The sequence below is a fragment of the Lissotriton helveticus genome, chromosome 8 (assembly GCF_964261635.1).
Source record: "Lissotriton helveticus chromosome 8, aLisHel1.1, whole genome shotgun sequence".
In the NCBI taxonomy this organism is placed as follows: Eukaryota; Metazoa; Chordata; class Amphibia; order Caudata; family Salamandridae; genus Lissotriton; species Lissotriton helveticus.
Window position 1 is genome coordinate 852,016,047 of NC_136069.1, and position 24,814 is coordinate 852,040,860.

The following is a 24,814-nucleotide window of genomic DNA, read 5'->3' on the forward strand; positions in this document are numbered from 1 at the left end:
GGGTGTCCCGCACTTTTGTTACATTTGGAACCCATGTTCCCTAGATGTGTGTGTTTTGTTCCCTTTGTCCCCGGGGGTTCGGGTGGTCCTGGTGTGGTGGTTGGCCGACTGTCGTCTGTCCAGGGGCCACCCGTTTCTGGTTGTTCCCTCCCGGGTTATCACTGCCGATTCCGGCCTGCTGAGGTAGGGTACTTCTCTGGGGGTTTCTATGAATCGGGGGTTTGGCCTCATGCGGTGTTGTCTTGTTCTTCTGACTCCGAGAGGCTGGGTCCTTCCTGTTGGGTCTGTTGACCTTTTCGGATCTCCGCGGGGTCACCGTGTGTGGGTCCGGACGGACTGTCGCGTTCCCTCGGTTGCCTGGGCCGTCGGTTTGTTGTTGGGCGGAGATGAGCCTGGCGTCCTGTCTGAGCTTTTCCTGACTGGTCAGGAGTACTTTGTGACGGATTGTCTGAGCCGTGTGTTTCCTTCCGTGGGGTCTTTGTCCCCGCCACCCTTGAGGTTCGGAGGGTTGCGGTGGATGTTTGGGTCTCCGATTGTAGACCTCTTTGCTTCCCGGACCTCTGCCACATTATGCTGTTTTTACGCATTTATGCCTTGTCTGGATGCTTGGAGTGTGGTCACTCTGTCGTTCCTTTGACCGAGGGGCCTGTTGTGTGCCTTTCGTCCTGTCCCCCTGATTCCGAGGGTATTGCGGAAGATCAAGGGGAGGGGTCGTTTGTCCTTCTGGTTGCTCCGAGGTGGTGCCGTCGTCCTTGGTATCTCCTATTGCTGGAATTGGCTGTATCTCCGGGCTGGACGTTACCGTTCGTGCCTTATCCTCTGTTGGGTCCTCTTCTACCTCTGCCTGTGTTCCGGTCCCTGGGTCTGCGGGCCTGGCTCTTGAGTGGGGATCGCTGGTGCGGGTTGTTCTTTGCAGTTGCTGGCATCATTCAGCAATCTCGGAGGCCTTCTACTCTTAAGTCCTAAGCTAAGCATTGGGATGACTTGCCTCTTGATGTGTGTGTCACAGGCTGTCGTTGGCTTCTTTGGACCCTGCTCGGATTCAGTTTTTTTACTTGATGGTTTCCTTTTGGACTTGGCCATTTCCACTCTCGGGGCTCAATGGGCCGCCATTCGGGCGTTTCATGTCCTGCCTTTGGTTCAAATTTCTCCTTTGGGGGCTCGGCTTTTTAAGTCGCTTTCTTTGCAACGTCCCCGTCCTGTCTTCTGTTCTCCTCCTTGAGACCTTCCTCTATTATTGCGTTCCTTGCAGTCGGCTCCTTTCGAGCCTTTGGAGTCGGTGGGCCTGCAGTTCTTGACACTTTAAGTGGTGTTTCTTGTGGCTTTTGCATCTACCAGGCGTATTGGTGTGCTGGGTGCCTTCCTGCGGTCTGCTCCATTTTTGGTCATTTTGTCTGATCGTGTAGTCTTGCGCCCTCATCCTACGTTTATTCCTATGGTGGATTCTTCTTTTCACCGTTCTGCTGAAGTGCTTCTTCCGATTCTTTGTCCTGATCCTTCCTCGGCTGGGGATTGCCTTCTCCACCGGTTGGATGTGCGTCGTGCATTGTTGGTTTATTTTTCACGCACTTCTTCCTTTTGTATGGTTGACAATTTGTTTGTCATTTTTGGTTTGTCTCGTCAGGGCCTGAAGCCCTCCCTATCCACTGTCAGTCGTTGGATTAAGGAGGCCATACTGTTGGCTTATGGTTCTGTTTCTGATCTTCCCCCTCTTTCTGTTCGGGTTCGGTCCGCCGGATCTGTTTCTGTATCGTGGGCCGCTTTTAAGGGGGTGTCCATGGAGGATGTTTGCTGGGCTGCCACTTGGTCGTCCCCGCATACTTTCATGTCCCATTTTCGCCTTCAGCTTGGTGGTGGGGGTTCTGTTTCCTTTGCCTCTTCTGTTCTGTCGGCTGGGATTCCTTGAGGTGTATGTTTCTGTGGAATATTTGTACCTCTTGTGATTGTAATTTGTTTCTCTGCATGATTTCTGTGGAGTGTTTTCCTTGCATGAAGCTGATTGCTTTGGTATCGGCTCATGGGTAATTACTGTGGCGAGGAAGACAGGACGAGGAAGTAATGCCCCGGTTACTTACCGGTAATCTTCATTACTCCGAGTCCATGTCTTCCTCGCCACAGTATAGTTTCCCTTCCCTCCCGGCCCTTTTGGTGGCTTCATGTCTGCGGCTTGGTTGTTCAGGTCGTGTTGGTATTTCTGTATCCCTTTATGGGATTGGCTGGAGCCACTGGGGGCCATCTTGGAGGAGGGAGCGGGAGACTAGAGCATTTTTTTGTTTTATACTTGGAGTTCTGTGTGGAGCCGGACGCTCATGTGTAATTACTGTGGTGAGGAAGACATGGACTCGGAGTAATGAAGATTACCGGTAAGTAACCGGGGCATTACTTCAACAAAGGGACAATGAGCTGTATTGAGACCGTTTATTTTTATCATTTCTATGATTGGGAGCTTGGAAAATACTGTAAACTTTGACCTTTTGAGATCAGGCTTAGCTTTGAAAGAATGAGGGGATTTGTTAGAACTTTAGTGGTGAACAGAATATGCCTTCTACTGACAGAGTTTATGATTTCAATGGAAAGTGAAGTGACATCATTTGCAATTTTTTAGAGCATAGGGAGAGGTGGCGGTGCTTCCATTGGGGGCGCTGGGGCGTTGCCCCACTAGCCACATTGCCCCTAAATTCGTTATAGCAAGCAAAGCAATTCAATTTCTCTGAGTCTCAACTCTTGCGCTGCTGAGACACCGCGGGCAGAAATCGGCCGCTAAATGGGGTGGGGGCGGGGCTGCGGCAGCACTCAACCCTGTTTGAGTGACAGTCAGACTGTCACTGCAGCGGAGCGCTTAGTGCGCATAATCGGGCTTGGGTTGGTCATTTAATGACCAGCCTGTGCATGCGCATTGTCAGTCAGCCACTACTGTAACTTCAGAGAGTGAGGGGGTAAGGGAACCAGAGAGGCCATGGCAGCCCCCAGGTCTCCCAGTGGGCGGGCGGTATTTGTGCCCTAGCCAATCCTGGCACTGCTAATGCAGCGTCTGGATTGGCTGAGACTAGTGAAACACCGGCCGCGCAATTTGAAGTTGTTCCTGCTCTAGACCTGCTCCGGAGTCGGACCGGCCCAGGACTGGACACAGAGGCGGCGAAAGACCAAGATCGGGATCAGCATCAGGAAGGTACGTTATTTACGTTACACCCTCTCCCCCCTCCTCCCCCCCCCACAATTGCGAGCCGCCCGTGACTGGTCTGCAGAGAACTGGCATGCACAGGAGCCCAAAAACCAGACCATGGTGCCACTAAGTTTACATTGGCCACCATGATCCACTCTCTATACCGCATCTTAAATGCGCGAACCAACCAAGGAGGATGTCCATTGTAAAAATTGGCAAATATGGTTGGGTGATTTCAAACGTAGTGTTCGTTAAAAACTCGACCGGAGGGAAGAAGAAACGTGAAGTAACAGAAACGTTGGTAGCTGAGTACATTACTTTCAATGTACACTTTCACCTTCATATTCATACGTTTGCTGCTTAAAAAAAAATGTTATACACATACGATGCTGGCTTCGTAAAACGTGCTGTGCTTATCATATGTGCTTTTGAGCCATTCCCTACTTTAAGCTTTGAAAACTCTCCTGGTTTGCAGTGTACGTGGGTGTTAAATGCTTAGAGCCATATTGCCTGAGCCTCGTTAGGGTTAGAAACGTGACTCTGCAAGGTCACTGTACATACAAACTTGTTATTGTTTTTTTTCCTTATGCTGTCGGCTGAATTCTCAGCCAATTCCGAGGTAGAGAGCAGATGCACAGGCTGAAGGGTGATTCAGTAATCCCCATTACCACGATATTGCATTAGAGAGACTGTATTGTCGGTAATTAAATGAAACTGCTGCGTGTGGGCAGCAGAAATAGGGGGTGTCTCACTGACTTTCCTATGCTCGGCTCCTGAGCCACCAGAGAGGTGTGGCCCTGGCCTGCATGAGTGCTAATAGGGGGTGCCTCGCTGACATTCCTATGCTCGGCTCCTGACCCCGCAGGGAGGTGTAGCCCAGCATGAGTGCTCGCTAACAGACACCTCAGCAGAACCTGGCGATAAAAGAAGTGCACCGAGACTCGTTCAATTATTACTGTTCTTTCACCCACAAATGATGCTCTTTCTCCAAAAACAACCTTATCTAGCAACGAATTAACAAATGGGAATAATAAACCAATTGTTCATTCTATATTATCGACTTTATTACACAGTGTGGCAAGTGGTTTCATATTCATCTTTGGATACTAATCGTATAGTCCTGTTTACTTTTCTTTTGGACAAAAATATCCTTGTGTTGCCAACTCGTGGCATATATGCTCTTGTGCTGTTGTTGTGTTAAAGTTTACAAGTTGCCCTATGGCAGTGTGTTACTGTGTATGCGAGCTCTGCCGGTGATTGTGTTTTCTCTGTGCTAGTGTGTGTATCTTTATGAAAGTAAGTGTGTGTGTGAATATATCCCTGCCTCTGTCTGGGGTTATATTTGTCTGTTAGTGGTTCTGTGTCTGTGTTGATCTGTGCGGTGTAAATTAAAAACAATAGTCTGAACTCAGAATGACGAAAACGGACGTGCACGTGTAACTTGCATTTGTGTGCTTTAATTCAAGTATAAGAATGAATGAGGGCAGGGGAGGGTTGGGATTCACTGTTCGTCTAGGAATGGCACTAATCCAGCACATGCACTTTACATATGCCGTAATATCTGCTGGTCTTCAAGCTTCCATAGTCAACACTCTCTGATTCACACCTGGAAAGTGGCGTTCATCGTGAAATGTAGTCCTCTTTTACTCAGCGCTGCTGTGCGTTCCCAGCAGGAACATAAACACTCTGCTAAATTACTTAAACGCCTTTACCATCACACACTCGTGCGGCTGCACCAGTAGTTAAACAAATACTATTGCCTGCTTTCCGTACATGAACTTGTCTCTGGCATTTGTTCTTATCTCCTTTGTGGAGAACAGTATTGAAGACGGTTATGTATCACTGCCATATACCAAAGCGGTTGCTCTCTGAATTTATCACTGAGTGACCAAAATTCTTTTTTTGAAAAGTTCTGGTGAACACAAGTCAACGTGCGTCCTTGGCTCCGGTTCTAAGGTTCTCAGCTTCCCTTAGTGCTTATGCGTGTAATCAGCTGTCGAAACTGCACTTGTAGACGAAAAACATATATGTGTAAAATAAAATGGCTCCTGCAGGTGGAAGCTCTGTTCTTTTATTGATAGCTGAGCAGAGGTAATTGTTTGGGTGATGCAGATTTTGGTAAAATGGGGTCTCTATTTTTCATGGCATAATATACTCATATATTAACCCAGAACTCAAAGAGCGTCCGAAAACTATCTGGAGAACGTATCTAAGGTGACTAGCTAGATGCATTTTATATTGACTTTAAGTTGAGAAAATACAGGAAAGACTGATGTGAATGGCTGAAGGAACCAGAATACCGCAAAGTCTCACTAGAAAACAACTCCAGAATAATAAAATTTATGTGGTGTGAAAGACTGCAAGTACCAGAATGCCTCTGGTTCTCACTGAAGAAAGTTTTTCAGAATGCGCAGAGAGTTGAAGGGCGTAACGTGGTTTCAGTTTTCAGAGGAAGTGTGTCTGAATTGCACAGTAATTCCAGTAAAGCTGCTGATGTCAGAGCTTTCAAACCAGTACTGGTGGCAGCCATACAAACCTTCTCCTAGACTCAGCGCGGCATAGGAAGGTTGTCATGGGCCCCAGTTCAAGCAGGGGATTCTCTGGTCAAGGCTGTGTCACGAGGGGCAAATAACATTGTCATAGGAGGCCATCAGGGTAGCTCAGTGGGCTGTGTGAGTGCTTGCAAGTTGGAGCTAAGTGGCTGCGACTGACACAGTAGGGTGCATCCTGCCCTTTCCCAGCACTGTACAGCACTACACACTCAATATATTTATTGTACAGTTAAAACCATTACAAGTGTATTAGTGTGTTCAAAGGTTAATATGGGCAAATGATAACATCAGCATACGCAAAGATTGTCCTCTATAGCTCATAAAAATTAGCGATTTCTTAAATGATTCAATCTTATTGCTTTATTAACCTTACTGCTTCCTAAAATGTGCTTGAAAATGCACCATTTTCACACTTTTTTTCAAAATTAGGTTGTTCGGGCTCGCTCGCTACGCTCGCTGTAGTGCAAAACGACAATTTTACGCCCCACAACTTTCAAATGTCACCAACCGCCACTGGGTTTTTTGGCTTATGAGGATAGACGGGTGGAAGATAAAATATTGATTAGAGACTGATGGACAGATGTATAAACCTTTTTTGTGTGTGCAAACAGGATATGGGCCCGTTTGCAACTGCAAAAAATGGGTCTTGGCGGATGTATAACGTTACAACGCATACTATTACAACGCATGCTTTTACAACGCATTTTTTACAACGCAAATACTATTACAACGCATGTTTTTACAACGAATACTATTACAACGCGAGATAGTGTTATTCATAGTAATATGCTATTACAACGAATTCATTTACAACGCATACCTTTACAACGCCAAATAACATAATATATATTTATTTTTTTTGTAAAATAAAACCTGGCACGGGATGCAGGGAAACTAGGGGTTTTGGGTGGGGAAGTGTTTTAAAATGTAGAGAAAAACTGAACGTTATTTTAAATAAATTCATCGATTTTATTAAAATTAATACGTGAGTATTAAAATTAATACCCGCATATTAAAAATTAATACTCATGTAATCGTAACTGTTTACAATTTTACAAAATGTACGAAAATAACACTAAAATAAAGAACAAACATATTAGTATTATTTAAAATAATTATTCGTAAACAAAAACATTAAACATACACTTAGTCGCCATTTTAAACTGTGTACTTCCAAAATATGTCCTACAACTCTTTCCATGAAAATAATACCACAACACTACTTCCAAAATGGATGCCAAAACGGAACGAAAAAGCGAAAACAATGACTCTTTATACTACATTTTAAATTATAACTTTCCACAGAATTAACTTGTACCTAAAAAAAGAATGCCAACGCTGTGTTTCTTCAAAAAAACAATAACACAGTGAAAAACTTATAAATACGAGCCAGACACCATTTTTAAAACAGTTGATTCTCAACTCCCAGAGAAACCAGACGCCAAAAGCTGACCCTCTGACCTGTTTGCGAAGATAATACCCGATTATATATTAGGAGCATTATTTCTCATAAAACAAGTAAGTTACTAAGTAATATCTGCAATGTTTTCGACAAACAATTAAAAGGCTGCCCCTATTAAGTTTCTTTTTCGTATTTAAACGTAATAATATAACACCAACATTTAACTATATTTATGGATACATATATCCATAAATAAAATACCATACATATAAAAAGCATACTAAAATGTAAATAAAAATGTGTATTATTTAAATATATTTTCAATGAAATATATATATATATTATTCTCCAAACATCACAAAACGTTACATTATTTTTAATAGTCGAAGTACTATAATCGACTACGAAAAAAGGCCCACAGCAAAAAGAATTGGGTTTTGCTACAGAAGCAACCCTCTACTTCAAGATTAATTTGAAGGTACTTTTGGCTTTTTAAAAAAATCACTATTCTAACCAAAAAAAACGGAAATACATTTTTAAATCCATATATATTTTATTTAATTTTCACAGAGAAAATCTTTTTCGAAAAAAAAACATATTTTCTCTACTTTGAAAATTAAATCGACAACTTTAAAATAAGGTAAATATTTTATTATTTACATTACTGATTTTTTTAAATGTAGTCGTAAATAAAGAATAGATACATGGTGTAGGGCGTAATATTTTCTATTTTAACTCCAAGTAACAGCAGCAGAAAGAAAAGTGTGGGATGGTGTAGGTGGTACTATTTTGTAATCTAACTCCAGATAATTACAGCAATAGGGAGATTGTTTAATGCTGTAGGGGAATAAAATACTATTGCAACATATGAAAAATGCTATACCATGAAAATGTTAGCATAGTATAAAAGGGACTGTAAAATAAAGTAAATTATACTCAATATTGTTGTCCTTTTTAACTGCATCATAAACATTTTGAATTTAAATGACATTTCCTTTTCCTTAATCATTTTTTTAGAAACTCTCAAAAAATCTTCTGATCACCAAATATCTCATAAAAACAACAACTGAAAAGGCCACCAAGAGAGGAAAATAAAACCAGAAACCAGACCACAAAAAAAGAAACCAAAGTAAAAGGTATATAAAACACATAATGCAAAGGAAAGTGTACTATGGTGTAGGGGTATTATTTAGTAATCTAACTCCAAGTAAGTGCAACAGTAGGGAAAGTGTGGGATGGTGTAGGGGTATCAATTAATATTCTAACTCCAGGTAGGTGCAACAGTAGGGAAAGTGTGGGATGGTGTAGGGGTATTAATTACTATTCTAACTCCAGGTAGGTGCAACAGTAGGAAAAGTGTGGGATGGTGTAGGGGTATCAATTAATATTCTAACTCCAGGTAGGTGCAACAGTAGGGTAAGTGTTGGATGGTGTAGGGGTATCAATTACTATTCTAACTCCAGGTAGGTGCAACAGTAGGGAAAGTGTGGGATGGTGTAGGGGTATCAATTACTATTCTAACTCCAGGTAGGTGCAACAGTAGGGAAAGTGTGGGATGGTGTAGGGGTATCAATTCTATTCTAACTCCAGGTAGGTGCAACAGTAGGGAAAGTGTGGGATGGTGTAGGGGTATCAATTACTATTCTAACTCCAGGTAGGTGCAACAGTAGGGAAAGTGTGGGATGCTGTAGGGGGTAATATTTTCTATCCTAACTCCAGGTAAGTGCAGCAGTAAGGAAATTGTGTAATGGTGTAGGTGAATAAAATACTATTGCAACATCTGAAGAATGCTATAACAATGTAAGTTTGCATAATATAAAACTCACTGTGAAATCAAAATTAATTATACCCAAAGTTATTGACATTTTTAACTTCATCATAAACATTTTGCATTTAAATGACATTTCCTTTTCCTTTTTCATTTTTTTAGAAACTCACAAAAAACTTCTAATCACCAAATATCTCAAAAGGACAACAACGCTAAAGGCCACCAAGAGACGAAAATACAAGCAGAAACCAGACCAGAAAGAAAGAAAGAAAACCAAAAGGTATATAAAACACATAATGCAAGAGAAAGTATACTATGGTGTAGGGGTATCAATTACTAATCTACCTACAGGTAGGTGCAACAGTAGGGTAAGTGTTGGATGGTGTAGGGGTATCAATTACTATTCTAACTCCAGGTAGGTGCAACAGTAGGGAAAGTGTGGGATGGTGTAGGGGTATTAATTACTATTCTAACTCCAGGTAGATGCAACAGTAGGGAAAGTGTGGGATGGTGTTGGGGTATTAATTACTATTCTAACTCCAGGTAGGTGCAACAGTAGGGTAAGTGTTGGATGGTGTAGGGGTATCAATTATTATTCTAACTCCAGGTAGGTGCAACAGTAGGGAAAGTGTGGGATGGTATAGGGGTATCAATTAATATTCTAACTCCAGGTAGGTACAACAGTAGGGAAAGTGTGGGATGGTGTAGGGGTATTAATTACTATTCAAAATCCAGGTAGGTGCAACAGTAGGGAAAGTGTGGGATGGTGTAGGGGTATTAATTACTATTCTAACTCCAGGTAGGTGCAACAGTAGGGTAAGTGTTGGTTGGTGTAGGGGTATCAATTATTATTCTAACTCCAGGTAGGTGCAACAATAGGGAAAGTGTGGGATGGTATAGGGGTATCAATTAATATTCTTAACTCCAGGTAGGTGCAACAGTAGGGAAAGTGTGGGATGGTGTAGGGGTATTAATTACTATTCAAAATCAAGGTAGGTGCAACAATAGGGAAAGTGTGGGATGGTATAGGGGTATCAATTAATATTCTTAACGCCAGGTAGGTGCAACAGTAGGGAAAGTGTGGGATGGTGTAGGGGTATTAATTACTATTCAAAATCAAGGTAGGTGCAACAGTAGGGAAAGTGTGGGATGGTGTAGGGGTATTAATTACTATTCTAACTCCAGGTAGGTGCAACAGTAGGGAAAGTGAGGGATGGTGTACGGGTATCAATTACTATTGTAACTCCAGGTAGGTGCAACAGTAGGGAAAGTGTGGGATGGTGTAGAGGTTTCAAATAATAATCTTACTCCAATATGTTACCACAATTGTTAAAATGTAGCATAGTATTGTTGAAACAGTTAATTTTTGAACTCATTAAAAATTTCAGCAGGAGAAAAAGTGTGCTATACTCTAAACCGAAATTGACTATTTATACTGCATAGTGGTTAAACATTAAGAAATGACTATAATAAAATGGCAGGAAATGAACAATTTAACTGTTTGCAACAGTCTGATTTAAAGAAACTTTAAAAATTACATTCTATAATATTTTGTTTAATCATACACAATATTTAAACATTTTTTTTACCTCCAACAGATAATGTCTACTCAGGAAAGAGCCTCCTACATCAAATCCAGGAAAGGAAACAAACTACTGAACCATGCAGGATACATATATGCTAAAGAAAGGATAAGTTTTCCTAGGAATCATTGGAGGTGTGTGCAATACTACACATCCCATTGCAGCGGCAGAGCAGTTACCCATGATGATATTATTGTAAAAACTACTGATCACAACCACTCTGCCTCTGCAATGGAGATTGATGTAAGGGAAACTATTAATGAGATGAAAGAACTAGCAAGCACCTCCAATGATTCCACAGGATCCATTTTAAGAGTGGTTGCACAACATGACCCCTCTCATGTTGCTAGTAATATGCCTATAATTCCAAATTTGGGACAAATTATTCAAAGACAAAAGCAGGGAAGTAACACTCAAACCACAACACCTCATACTTTTTCTGACATTGTTATTCCACATGAACTTACTATTTCTTTCGCTGATGAACCCTTCATTCTCCATGACAATGAAAACCCTCAAAAACGTATTTTAATTTTTAGTACTCCCCGCAACCTTGTAAAGTTAGAAAACAGTGAAATTTGGATGATGGATGGGACGTTTAAAAGTACACCCCATCCATTCTACCAAATTTACACAATTCACGCTAAAATTAACCATAATGTAATCCCCTTAGTATATAGTTTGCTGCCTGATAAGACTTCTGCAACCTACACTGAACTTTTATCAGTTATTAAAAATACTACAACAAAAAGTCCCAGGAAAATAATAATAGATTTTGAATTGAGCATGATCAATGTGATCAGTAAAATGTACACGGATACCCAAATTCAGGGGTGTTTTTTCCATTTTTCCCAGGCATTCTGGCGTAAATTACAGAAAACATCCCTAGTTACAGATTACTCCACAGACAGCAAACTCCAAGTTGAATTAAAAAAATTAACTGCACTTTGTTTTGTTCCTCCCGATAGTGTAGATGAGTACTACACTGCCATTACTGAATCTGAATATTACAATCAAAATGAAGACAAATTGGCACCCATCTTAAATTATTTCGAAGACACATGGATTGGACACCTAAGCAGATCAGGTCGCAGGAGGAAGCCACGTTTCCATGTGGAGTGGTGGAACTGTTACTCGAGCTGTTTAGAGGGAGAAGCTAAAACAAATAATGCCATTGAGAGATGGCATGACTCCTTCAATCATACAATTGGAAAACCTCACCCTAATTTCTACTCATTTTTAGAAACTTTGAAGAAGGAGCAAAGTTTCCAAGAAATGAGACTTTCCCAAGCATTAAGTGGTAGTCTAAACCCACGAGTTACTAAAAAAACTAAGGAGATGTCTGAAAGACTATTGGGTATAATGCAACAGCTTTCGTTGTGTGTGGCTCTGGACTACCTCGAAAATGTGGCTAACATTCTAAGTTTCTAATAAAAACATTTGACCTTACTTTCCTGCTTTGCCCTAAATTAAAAAAACACACAAATTTGAATTGGCTGAATTTTTTATTTTTTTCTAAATTAAAACAAAAATTTATTCGGGTCTGCATACTTTATTATTTCATATTTTTCTCATTTTTCAAATTATACGTAATCCTTTTATTTACCACACCGAATAATTAGTATCATTTTTTCCAAATTTTACAAAACCATTCCAAGTTCACTAACAACTTATGAACGAATCTTCAACTAAAAGAAATTATTTAAATGCTTCTTAAAATGTAAATACTATTTTCTAAATTTAATTGGTTAGAAATACGAAATAATTTTGAACATTAAATACATTTTATATCCAAAAATATCTAATGTGATGTGTTTAAAATACCCCCTTTCATTCATTGTTCGAAAAGAATTCCTTTTTAAAAATATATCACACTCAATTGCATTTAGAAATCTTAGAAAAAAAATCTTTTTTCAAAATATACCAGTTCCATACGAACATCCAAAAGACTTTTGTACCTCCTACAAAAACATTTTCTCTCTATACAACCCTAACTAGTTTGAAATTTTTCCAAAAATAACAGGCAATTTTGCTAGTATTCTATAGAAATTTACCAATATTACAAAACATAATCACCAAACCAAAGCAGCTGCTATATTATTTATACCAGCCGAAAGATTTTTTTTTACCAACTGACCAACCAATTGAAAATCAAGAAATAATCCATCCAACCTTTACAGATTTTATAATACATCATTCATATTAATTTTTTTAAAAACAATGCAAACAAACAAAATTATTTCTCGACAGTGTTCCTAACCAAAATAACAGTAATAATTTTAAGAAGCATTTTCAATTAATGTTCTTCTTACATTTTACAAAATTATAGTTAAATGTAAATCGATTCAATTTTCAAGAAAATGCATTTACTATTTAGTTATATCTTTAATGAAAATAGAAATGTATATCAAATAAATATTTATTATTTCCATTCAAAACATATTCTTTTTTGCGACCCGACATAGGCATACACTATTAACACGATCGTCGACATGTTGTTTTACAAGTTTAACATTAAAATTACAAACGGCAACCTCTCCTTATCCTTTCTTTACAATATATGTATTTCTTTTAAGTTAAACATGTATCTTTTAAGTTAAAAATGTTTCCTACCTGGACTTAGATCAGCTTCCAGCTGCTTCCTCCATCGATGCTCTTCAAAATGGCCGCTTTCGATTACGTTTACGCGAATATGTTACAAAAAGCTGCAAAGATAGAAAAAGGACTATTAAATACTGTAATTTATAGATTACAATAATTTTTTTTAAAATCATTAATGACATGTTAAAAAATCACAAAAATTTTAATAAATCACAAAAAAATAAATGCTATTTTACTAGATTTTTTAAATAAAAAAATACCAAAAATTAAACTTTGTAATATTTTTTGTATTATTGTATTTTTGTTAGCATTATTTTATTTTAATATGTTTATACTCTAAAAATATTGATATTTCATCCTTACCTTCATCCGTTTTCCTTTTCTTTTCTACTCATCCCCTTTCTTCTTCTTTGACACCTTACTTTTCATTTCGGCGGAATGAACTGCTCCAGCTATGGAAATAAATGAAGGACAATTGTTTCCATTAGAATCAATGTAAACTCGAGAGAAAATAATTTCAAAAACTAATAATAAACAATGTAACAACTTAATAATAAAATAAAAAATATACTTATTTTTTAGAACCTATAACAAATTATAATATTTAAAAAATAAAAATATATTTTTATAAAAATGTAATTAATCTAAATTCCTCAAAATACATAAATAAGTATATAAGATATATATTACATATACAATAATATTATTAAATAAATAAAAAATTATTAAATACTTCTTACAATATTTATAAACTTTAATAATTTAAATTTACATTAACATTATCTAATTTAAAAAAAATACAGTCTTAATTACCATTTTTATACTAGTTATTTAATGTACATTAACATTAACAGTATATTTTTTTAAAAATACTAGAGTATTAATTAACATTTTTTTCAAAATATATAATTTCCATTAACATTAACAATATAATTTACAAAAAGTACTAGAGTATTAATTTACTTTTTTATAGTAAATATATAAAATAATATTTAGAAATATTTTTTTACTTATAAAAATAAATTAAACAAAAGATTATTATTTAAAATATTAATACTACAGTATTATTTCTGATTACTCAAATTAATATATTTAATATTAAAAATATTATTAATCTTATTACAATAAATAAAATCATCTTCAATTAATACTACAGTATTATTTCTTAATACTCAAATTAATATATTTACTATTAAAAAATAATATTAATCTTATTACAATAAATAAAATCATGTACAAAATAAAATAATACTACATTTATTTAATTTAAAAAATATATAAATATAAATAATATATATATAAACATAATACTTGCGTTGTAAAGGTACTTGCGTTGTAAAGGTACTTGCGTTGTAATAACATGCGTTGTAATAACATGCGTTGTAAATACATTTGCGTTGTAAAAGTTTTGTTGTAATGGTAGTGCGTTGTAAAAGTTGCGTTGTAAAGGTTGTTTACCGGTCTTGGCATGTACAAACGCCGTTTTGCTAGTCACAGACTTGCAAAATAGCGTTTGTGACTCTTGCCATTAAGAAGGAGCATCCCTTCCTAATAGCGAGTCTCAATGTCATGTACTATTGTTTTGCAAATGCATTTGTGGCCACAAAACACTTCAAGTAGGTGGTAAACCACTCGCAAATGGGAAGGTGTCCCCAGGGGACCCCTTCCCCTTTGTGAATGTGGGAAAATACTTTTTTAAGAGCAGGCAGTGTTCCCAGGGACTACTGCCTGCCCTTAAAAAATGTAACTTAAAAGTTTAATTTTTCTTTTTTAAATGTATCCCAAGGGATGCATTTGAAAAAAAAAACTGCTTCATTGAAAAAGCAGTCACAGACATGGTGGTCTGCTGACCCCAGCAGGCCACCATCCCTGGGAGTGTTAGCCATTACCAATGGCGTCGCAAATTGGGCTTGGCTCATGAATATTCATGAAGCATGCAATCTGCGACCCATTGGTAATCACAACCAGTGTCTGAGACACTGTTGTACATTCACTTTTGCAAGTCGCAAACTGCGAGTCGCAATTCGACGCAATTTGCGACTCGCAAAAGTGAATGGTCGTACATCTGGCCCTGAAAGTCTAGTTGTGGAATGGTGACTATTAAGTAATGATTCGTTCCTGTGCGTAAAAGTTCGATTTGAGATCCTTAGCGATTTTCTTAGAGAAGAACCTGGCAATATTGCTGCAAAAAGCATATTACCTTGAAATTTTAGAATGTGAATAGATTGGAAGAGAGCTCTCGATTACACAGTTGCATCTCTATTCTTAAAGTAGTTTTTTTTAGTGAGTAGAGTGAGGTCTTTAAGAACTTCTCTGCTTTTTAAAGCTTGTAGTGCATCTGGCAGACGTTTTTCTCAAGGACTGTTCCAGTTTCTTTGTTGTTCTTTTACTGTACTCTAGTGAAAAGGAGTCTTTAACTGTTACGAATTTGTGTACCAGTAGGGCAGGTTTAATTAGGATACTCACTGTAGATCCATTGAAGATACTAGTGAGGGATGCAGAGAAGTTAGGGACTGTGGGATCTTTTGAGGGGCCAATGATGTCAGAGGTGTTACTGGACCTCAATTGTGTCACTTGAGTTTGGTTACTACTGTGCCCCGGAATCCCCATACCATAGTCGCACCAAAATGAAAACCAAGCATACACCTTCAGCATTTGAAAGTGATGGCAGACATTCTAAGACTGCCTCAGGAAGGTGAGTTGAGTTGGAAAGTCGCAACTCAGTAATACACAGAATAACACCTAGTAAATCACTGCTCAGTCGGTGCTTTCACAAACAAAAATCGCTTTTATATACACAAAGTTAAACACTTGAAAGATTCACAAAGATGTGCACAATATGCAGTGGGCAACACAGTACATCGAACCGTATATTAAATAGTACTTACAATGACAGTGGGAAAAAACAATTTAAAACCCTTCCGACAGAGGGACTCATATGTAACCAAGGTACAAATCTTTTCTCTAAAGATTTGTCAAAAATCATACAACTAGCCAAAATACAATATTTGCAAGGTATACAGTAACCAATTGCACGCCTGCACGCACCAACATGGAAAGTAAAATCTCTAGAAAAGCCTATTTCAATAAAATCACCTCTTCACAATCAATACCGTTTTTTTGTTGCAGTTTTTTGGAGCGCATACTTGTCCCAAGTGCATTAGAGCACTTTACAGGCGAACCAGATTTCCCTGTTGTCTGAAATTCTAGTTGAAATATATTTAAAATGAGCAAACTTGTTGAGTTTGGAGAAATATCCCCTGATGTTGCTTTGCGAAGAGTAATTAGTAAATAAAGGGTGTTATATTTTTCAGTTGTGTAGGGAAGGGGACGGGTTGGTCAAAATTGTGATAAGTGCATATTTCCTTTAACTTTGATGATAGTGTTCTTTTTGCAATATTTAAAAATATTTTAAAGTCACCTGAAAATATATTGATGGACTCCTGAAACTGGGAATTTTTTTTAGGGGGATGTGTTCATCAAAGTGTTCAGTAAAGGATATAGTGTAGCCATGGGTTTTATCTATATATATAAAAACGAATGTATGTCTGTCTGTCTGTTTGTCCTTTATGCATTACTACACCATTCATCTGATCGCCATGAAACTTTGGGAAGTTGTTGAGTACACTCTCGCGAAGGTTTCTGGCATAAATTTGTTTTAAATATAAGCCCCACCAGGGCTCTCATAATCTTTCGAATACTGATGTACGCACCAAACTGAAAAACAACAAATCGTATATCCACAAGCACTTGAATAAATAAATAGAATTAAAACACCATTCATCCGATCGCCATGAAACTTTGGGAAGTTGTTGAGAACACTTCCGCGAAGGTTTCTGGCATAAACATTTTTTAAATATCGGCCCCCCAGGGCCCTCATAATCTTTCGAATACTGATGTACGCACAAGACGGAAAAACAAAAAAATTGTGTATCCACAAGCACTCGAATAAATAAATAGAATTAAAACAGCAGTCATCCGATCACCAGGAAACTTTGGGAAGTTGTTGAATACACTCCCGCTAAGGTTTCTGCCATAAAATGTTTTAAAATATCGGCCCCCCAAGGCCCTCATAATCTTTCTAATACTGATGTACGCACCAGACGGAAAAACAAAAAATCATGTATCCACAAGCACTTGAATAAATAAATAGAATTAAAACGATACTTTGAAATGTTTTCCATATTAAAATGAATAGGTTTCAATAAAAATGACACAATGTAAATTGAATGTTATCATAACGAGTTTCCTTGAATTTCAACGCGCGACGGGTAAGCTAGTATGATATAAAAGCACCAGGCTTCGATGTGTTTCTGGTTGATTGTGATTGATAGCAGTTCGTAAGAAGGAAATGAATGGGTATCAGTAGTGCTTCATTTCCAGCCGATTTTCACTATGATTGCTAGAACTCTGGCATTTAATGCATTCAGCCCCTGAGGAGGAGGGTGTTATCATTTGGCAATAAAATATTAAATACTGGTGGGGAGGATAGAGTGAATAAAGTCTCCATGATGAAAAGCACATCTATGTCATGTCAGATAAAGAGGAATAGAATACCATAGGCACATATATATTCAGAGATAGTGGAAGGTTGGTAGTGATTGGCTTATCAGTAAAAATATTACCATTGCTTCATTTGTAATTGGATGTGTAATTGAGGATAGGAAAAGGAGACCCAGTGAACTTAGATATATTTTGAAGGTGTGCTCTAAGGACTGAATTAGGGGGATGAGGTCCAGCCTATAAGTGATGGTTCGACAATATTGAGAATTAATTTTGAAGATATAGGGACAGTAATTTGAAACTATAAAAAATTTGACAAGACTGGGGTAATCTATGATAGGGACTTGTAGATTAAGTAAAAGTTCAGGGAGTAGAAGGTAAGCATAGGGTTTAAAAGCAGCTAGAGTTCCCGGTTGCTTCAGAAGGTTTTACAGTTTCTAAATGTTGTACAAGTGGATTACAGTAAAAAAAAATCAGTCTAATGAATTTATAAACGGTTAGGTTGCAACTACTACAAGACTATATAAATTTCCACTAGGTTTCAGCTACCTTTTCTGGCTTGTTCCTTTTCAGATTTTTCCCAGCATTCATACGAAATGGCTCAATACAATTAACATTTAATTGAACCGAAAACATATACTAAACTGTGCAGTCAGTGTGCAGATCACACTCGGTTCAGGATGACAAATTTGCAGTGAAAGATTTTGGTAAAGTGTTAGAATACTCACAACAATGGAAGTATAAATAGAACTGATTTGGATGGGAAAAAGTAGCAAGGCTTTAGAGTTAAGAAACATAACTTGTGGTTTCACAATTCAAGGGTGGTGGTTATCATATGGATGAGTTACTAGTTAGCAAGGATGGTGAAATTAGTGTAATGGCAATCAGAGACATTTAGAAAGAATGTGGTTAAAAGCTTGATTTTCTTCCCAAAAAGAAAAATAGAGCAAATGTCCACATTGTATTTGGATAGCTGGAAGAGACAGGGTCAATTTGAGTTGTTTCTGGCGATTCTAATAGTGAATGATTCCTATATAGCCACTGAAAAAGCATGAGAGCAAGGCATGAAGTGAGAGATTAGATCTAGTCTTGAATGGTAAAGGAAACTGCTGGAGCAGCCGACTGGAATGTAAAAGCAGCCTTATGTTGCAGCAAACTGATTAAGCATCACAAGGCCCTTCCTCTGTGGCTTTGCATGCAGACTATCCAGAACTCACAATTATATCAATGTTGGTAGCAGATAGGAACATTTATTTTGATTGCTGGTGGCTGTAGATTTCTGGGGACAGCTTTGTAGGTTATTCATGCTTTGATGATGGATAGAAAGCAGGCATTGCTGTAGTTGCCATGATGCAGTCTGGTAGTGGCTGAGTCAAATATTGTGTAAGCCTACATGCAGCCTTAGACCCTTGCTGGTAGTAAGAAGAGGAGAGCACACTTGAGTAGCACAACTCAGAAATCAAACAGCAGACAGGCAGTGCAAGAAGGAACTCAGGGCTGAAACCTGTGGAACACACCAAGGCTGCATTTTGAACAATTTCAGTTTGATCCTGAGCACCAACACACTCCATCTTCCGTACGTGAGATACTTGTGCATGCCCAGGGTTAAGGTGGGTGACAGCCATCACACCACAAGGGGTTAATGGTCTTCCAGGATGAAGACTGGACCACTATCAATCAGTGGGGCCTACACAAAAGGAGGTTAAGGATCCCAGCCTAGGTTCTTGAAGTGAAGAATGCAGCTGTGCTAGGGCCTTGTTGATGAATGATAAGAAGTATTTCTGTTATTCAAGGTCAGCGATGCATGTTTTCGCGATATGTTACAGAACATCAAGCAGAAATCCACAGATAGGGAGGAAAGCCCCAAGTGAAACTGACAAGCATTTAGGCTAGCAACGGTTAAAATAGAATTGCAGGGAGATACGGCCAGGTTGCTTAATTCCTAGGCTTGAATAGGTTGATGGAAGTAACACCTCCCTGCCAACCATTTTTTACTTTGAAGACAGACAGAATCAACTTTTACAAAAACACATGAGACTCATATGACTGACTTAGTCTAGGGTGAAAAGGGCTGTTATGTATCAATAAAAACGATTACGTTCTTCCCATTTATGACGGCAAGAGGAAGGGATAGCAGATTTTGCATTAGAGAGTGTGGATATTGCGTACGCATGTTTGCTCACTTATTCAGCTTACATTGATATTGCCTATAATAGGTAATTGTAGGTACATGGTTTCTCTGCTAAAGGTATTCTGTTGATATTTAAACCTCAGGACATTTACACAATAAAACTAACAGGAAAATTAGGTTTGCAGAGTGCATCACTCGAGGACACACACAGGTACCCCACGACTAACCATGCCCTAATCAAGTGCTTTAGATTGACTTTTCAACTCACCCCCTATTAAGACCTTTACATTTCTGCTCTTTGTGTAATATTGTTATGCCGGTAAAAAGGTGCCTCTCCTGGTATGCATGCTCACTAAGAGTTAATCCATTCTACCACAAATTAGAGTAGTTGTGAAATCAGCTTGGTACAATTTTAAAAAGAGCCTGAGCATCTTCCCTTTATCCGAGTAAACACAGAACAATTCTTGTGTAGGGTATTGTACCATCATGGTTTTGTACTTTCTGTACAAGATACTTAGTGTTTCTGACTGATAACATTAGCGAGCTCCAGAGGATAAGAATTAGTTATTAAGTTGAGTCCTGAGTTAAGAAACGAGACCATATAAAAATTGCAAGGTACAGTCATTGTTCGGTACTGTTGGGACGGAAAAGTTCTCTGCATGGTAAGAGGGGTGTACCTCTGCTCTGAGTGCCCAACTGTACTGCTATCTGAATCCCTAATGCTGATTTTTTGTCGTAGGCAAACACAAATCATGCATGTGCGCCATGACATAGGTCTGTCTCACAGATTGCAGCCTTGTTCGACTGGGAGGGACGCCCAAAGCTCCAACCTCATAGTGGTGGAAGGCTACCATCTTCACCAAGAGTTAAGCAGGCTTAGCACAGTGGTGGGAGCATACCTTGTAGTGATCAGTAGTACTGAACAGATCCCTTGTACTCGTCACAGGAGTGAGGCTTACCCGCTCACTTACATTTTTATTAGCACCACTGAGTGTGCTTAACTCACCCTTGGCCAGCATCAAGTAGATGTAGAGTGTTGCACAGCTCAGGAGTTGTGACTCTGCGCTTGATGTATGTGTGCCTGGCAAGGGAGCAGCACATGGATAGAGCAGTGCTGTGGAATAAATCTATGGTTAATGCATGTTTTGAGTGTATGTATGGCAGCTGGGAATTTATTATGAGAGATGCAGTGCGTGCATAATGAAAGTATGCGCTGGGTATATGTGTGCTTGCATAAAGAACAATACCTGAAGGGTGAAATGTGGTGCAGCACACACAGTGTGAGTGTGTGTGTGCAGGCAGTGTGTGTTTGTAAATAACACACCTTGGTACAATACAGAAAAGATACAGTACTAAACAGTGCGTGCAGACCCAATTTGTGTCTGTAGTGGCACAATGCATGGAGGTGACAGTACTGGAGAGTAAGCGTGCTGCGAATGTTTACTGAGTGCAAATGTGCCTGAAATGCTACATTATATGAAGGACCCTTGGTTCCATTCTGGGAAGCCCAGGCCTGACTAGTGAAGACATGAAGAGTAGAGGAATACCCTCAGACAGATTTGTGTATTGCTGCATTCCTGTAAGCTGGGTGGGACACACACTGGAGGAAGGGAGGATGAGACTCTCCCTTCACACTTCAAAGGGTTGCTCTTTGATTCAGTGATAGATCACAAGGAAGGGGACTGGACACTTCTCAGGAAAGGAGATGGGGCTGATAAGATAATCATAAAGCGTAGGGCTGAGAGCCCAGAATTAAATTTATGATGCACATATCACTGTGGTTGACATCAGGTGTGAACTCTGGTCACTCCAATGAACAGCTTCAGAGTCTTGCCTGCAGTGACAGACAGTCTTTCAAGAGGACAGAAGAAAAAGTAAAAAGAACACTTCAAAAGAAGCAGAACCCCATCATAAAACTTCAGACTCAGTCTCTAAATCACATTTCGTGATTGGTAAGGGACTATAAGAAGGGGAGGTTGAAACCCCAAATTTGTTATCTACCAAGCAGCCAGACCGGCAGTGTGAGGAGGTGAGGCTCTGCAAGACTTCTAACAGTGACCAGGACTTGAGGCAAAGCCCTGCTAGGCTTCTTGGTGGGTGAGGGGACCCAGGAAAATCAAGAACATCTGCCCTGGAGCCTTTTGTACCAGCAACTGCCTACTTTCCAAGCCCGGTGTGCCCTGTGAGGAAGGGGAGAGCATTGGAGCAAGTGAGGACTCTATGTGCAAGGTGTGAGGAGAGCGGCAGCACGGCTATTGGGTTGTTTTCCAAGTGCAGGAACAGTCCAGTGTCCCCAATGCGCAGGAGAGGGCCGCCATAATAGGATCTGTGTAAGGAGTGCCACACAGGATGTGCTAGGCCTACTCCACCTCATTGAGGTGACCCAGTGTTCCAGAGGAGGCCAAAATTAAACCTATTGGGTCAGGAGCACTGAGACTAATGTCCAACTTTATTGGTAACTCCATAAGCCAAGAGGGGCCACTGTAGTGAGGTTGAGTCTGGGCAAGACTGCGAGTACAGCAGCAACCCTGTATGCCAGGAAGGGCTGCTGGACTGGTATCACTGTGGACAAGGGTTTGGGTCAATTCACGGTCAGAAAGATTAAGGCTGTGACAGTCAGGCGAAGCCTGCACACTGAGATATGCAGCTGACTGATTACCCTAAGACCACAAAGACACCACCAGAGATGTTGCACCCTTGCTGGCGTCAAGTCGGGTGCCGGAGGATCGAGTCCACCCCTGTGAGGGGAAGAATGACTTACCTCATGTTTGCCAAGCTGAAACAGCTCGGATCGGGGGAACGAACTAGCAGAGCAACTTGAAGGAGGCTGCGCTTGCGGGGTGCTGCCACGTGTACCACGTGCAGCCTGACTTTGCTGAACAGGATTAGGACTCAGGAGCATCCACAGAGAAGGCACTCGTGGCATCTCTTACCACTTCCATACTGCCAGAGTGGGTAAGGCTGGAACTAGATCTTTGGGAGGGACTTGCTTCTAATGGTGCTGCAGCACCATATACACTTGACTAAATCCTAAGTAGTTAAAGGAGAACTCTTGAGAATAGACGACTAGTAAGCATTCCCCAAATGGGACAGGGATTTGCCTAAAAACAATGAGTGCCCTACCTTCAAGGAGATAATGTTATCGCTCATTAATTATTCCCTTGCATGTGTAGAGTAATAAATAAAAACTGCTTTTCTTACAAATGTAATCATTTGACTGGCAATTTTGTTTATTATTCATATAGAATGCACTCTGAGTTATGAGTCATATCGACTCACCTGTAGCCACACTCTCCCCCCCCCGCCTACTCGTCCACAGCTACCACTGAGACTCAAGTGCAGAGGGTGTACTTGGCCCAGTTGCTCAGGATCCAAAGTAGGTCAGGCCCTGGGACAAGAGGTGTTAAAATAGTTACATAGTCTGACCCTGTGCCTCATGGGAACAGTCCAGCCCAAACTGCCAAGCCATGCCTTCCCTGGACCGGAAACAAGCTTCTGAGGACCGGTTTCTGGCACTTCAGCCGTCTTCAGCCCGGCTTGCTTGAATCCAGTGGCAAAGTGAGCAAGGGACTCACGTCTGAGCATACCCTGCCAACTTATGGTGAACAAAGTGGTACAAAAACGATGGATTTAGGCCCAGATCTCTGTACTGGGGTGAATGTATGACATTGTTCTGCATTCTGTCCATCAACTGTTGTTTTTTGCATTTGTCACCCCGAGTGGGATGGGTATGCTCAGACGTGAGTCCCATGCTCTCCACACCACTGGAGTCAAGCTATCCTGGCTAAAGACAGCTGATAGCCAGAAACCGGTCCTAGGATGCTTGATTCCAGTCCAGGAAAGACATGGCTTGGCAGATCGGGCTGGACTGTTCCCATGAGGCACAGGGTCAAGGATGATTTGCATATGGCCATGTCTGAACTGGGGTGGTGTGGAGTGCAAAAAAACGATGGATTTAGGCCCAGATCTCTGTACTGGGGTGAATGTATGACATTGTTCTGCATTCTGTTCATCAACTGTTGTTTTTGCATTTGTCACCCCGAGTGGGATGGGTATGCTCAGACGTGAGTTCCATGCTCTCCACACCACTGGAGTCAAGCTATCCTGGCTGAAGAAGGCTGATAGCCAGAAACCGGTCCTAGGATGCTTGATTCCTGTCCAGGAACGACATGGCTTGACAGCTCGAGCTGGATTGTTCCCATGAGGCAGAGGGTCAAGGCTGATTTGCATATGGCCATGTCTGAACTGGGGTGGTGTGGAGTGCAAAAAAACGATGGATTTAGGCCCAGATCTCTGTACTGGGGTGAATGTATGCCATTGTTCTGCATTCTGTTCATCAACTGTTGTTTTTGCAATTGTGATATGCAGCATCTTAGTTTTAAACCCCGCAACCTGGAGAAAAGGTTGACTGCTCGCCTTTACTACCCCTCGAAATCTGAGTATGTAACGGAAATATGTAAGTTATTTAGTCGCACTTCAGTTGTACTTCAGGTCCCTGGGATAGCAGTGGTAATTGAAAGTACCCATATGAGTATGAGCTGAACAAATGGCTTCACTGAAATATTTTATAAGTATTCTCATCCAGAAATCAATAATCCCCACACCTGTTGTTAGTTCCAGCTGCAATCTGTGCCAGAACCAGGGGCAACATATCTAACCTGAAAATAGCAACAGAGATAAATATCAGAGGACGGATGCACTAGTGCCTTATTCCAGTAATCGGAAATGGAAATGCCAAAACAAGTCACTTAAGGAGCGAGCTGTGAGCCGCGTCCGAGATCCGCGTTCCTGGCAACGTCCAAGCATGTGCCCGAGCCCGGAGCCTGGAGTACCCGAGCTATTTGACACGCTGCAGATTCCTGGTGGGGGATCCTCCACACCCCCGCATCTTCAGGTGGTCCTGAGTTCGTCACGAGTTCAGCGGCCGTAGTCAGCTGGTTCGGAGAGGCTGCCCCAGGAGGCCCGCTGAGGCATTCCGCTAGGTCTGGGAGTGGCTTGCGGTACCCCTGGTGAGCCCCACTCGCCTGAGGGTGTGGAGTGTATCCGGTTGCTGGACAGGTGAATTGTGACAGGTTTGAGCCACGAGATCACAGACTTTGCAAGCTGAAGTC

The 24,814-nt window shown here is 40.2% G+C and overlaps 1 protein-coding gene and 1 long non-coding RNA gene across 2 annotated transcripts in view; one reads left to right on the forward strand and one right to left on the reverse strand.

Moving 5' to 3' along the window:
- LOC144772960 (uncharacterized) overlaps positions 1-24,814 on the forward strand; it is a 940,307-nt gene that overhangs the window by 905,228 nt on the left and 10,265 nt on the right. The gene's annotated exons all lie outside the window — the stretch shown is intronic.
- LOC144772959 (nicotinamide N-methyltransferase-like) overlaps positions 1-24,814 on the reverse strand; it is a 151,379-nt gene that overhangs the window by 13,203 nt on the left and 113,362 nt on the right. The window lies entirely within an intron of this gene.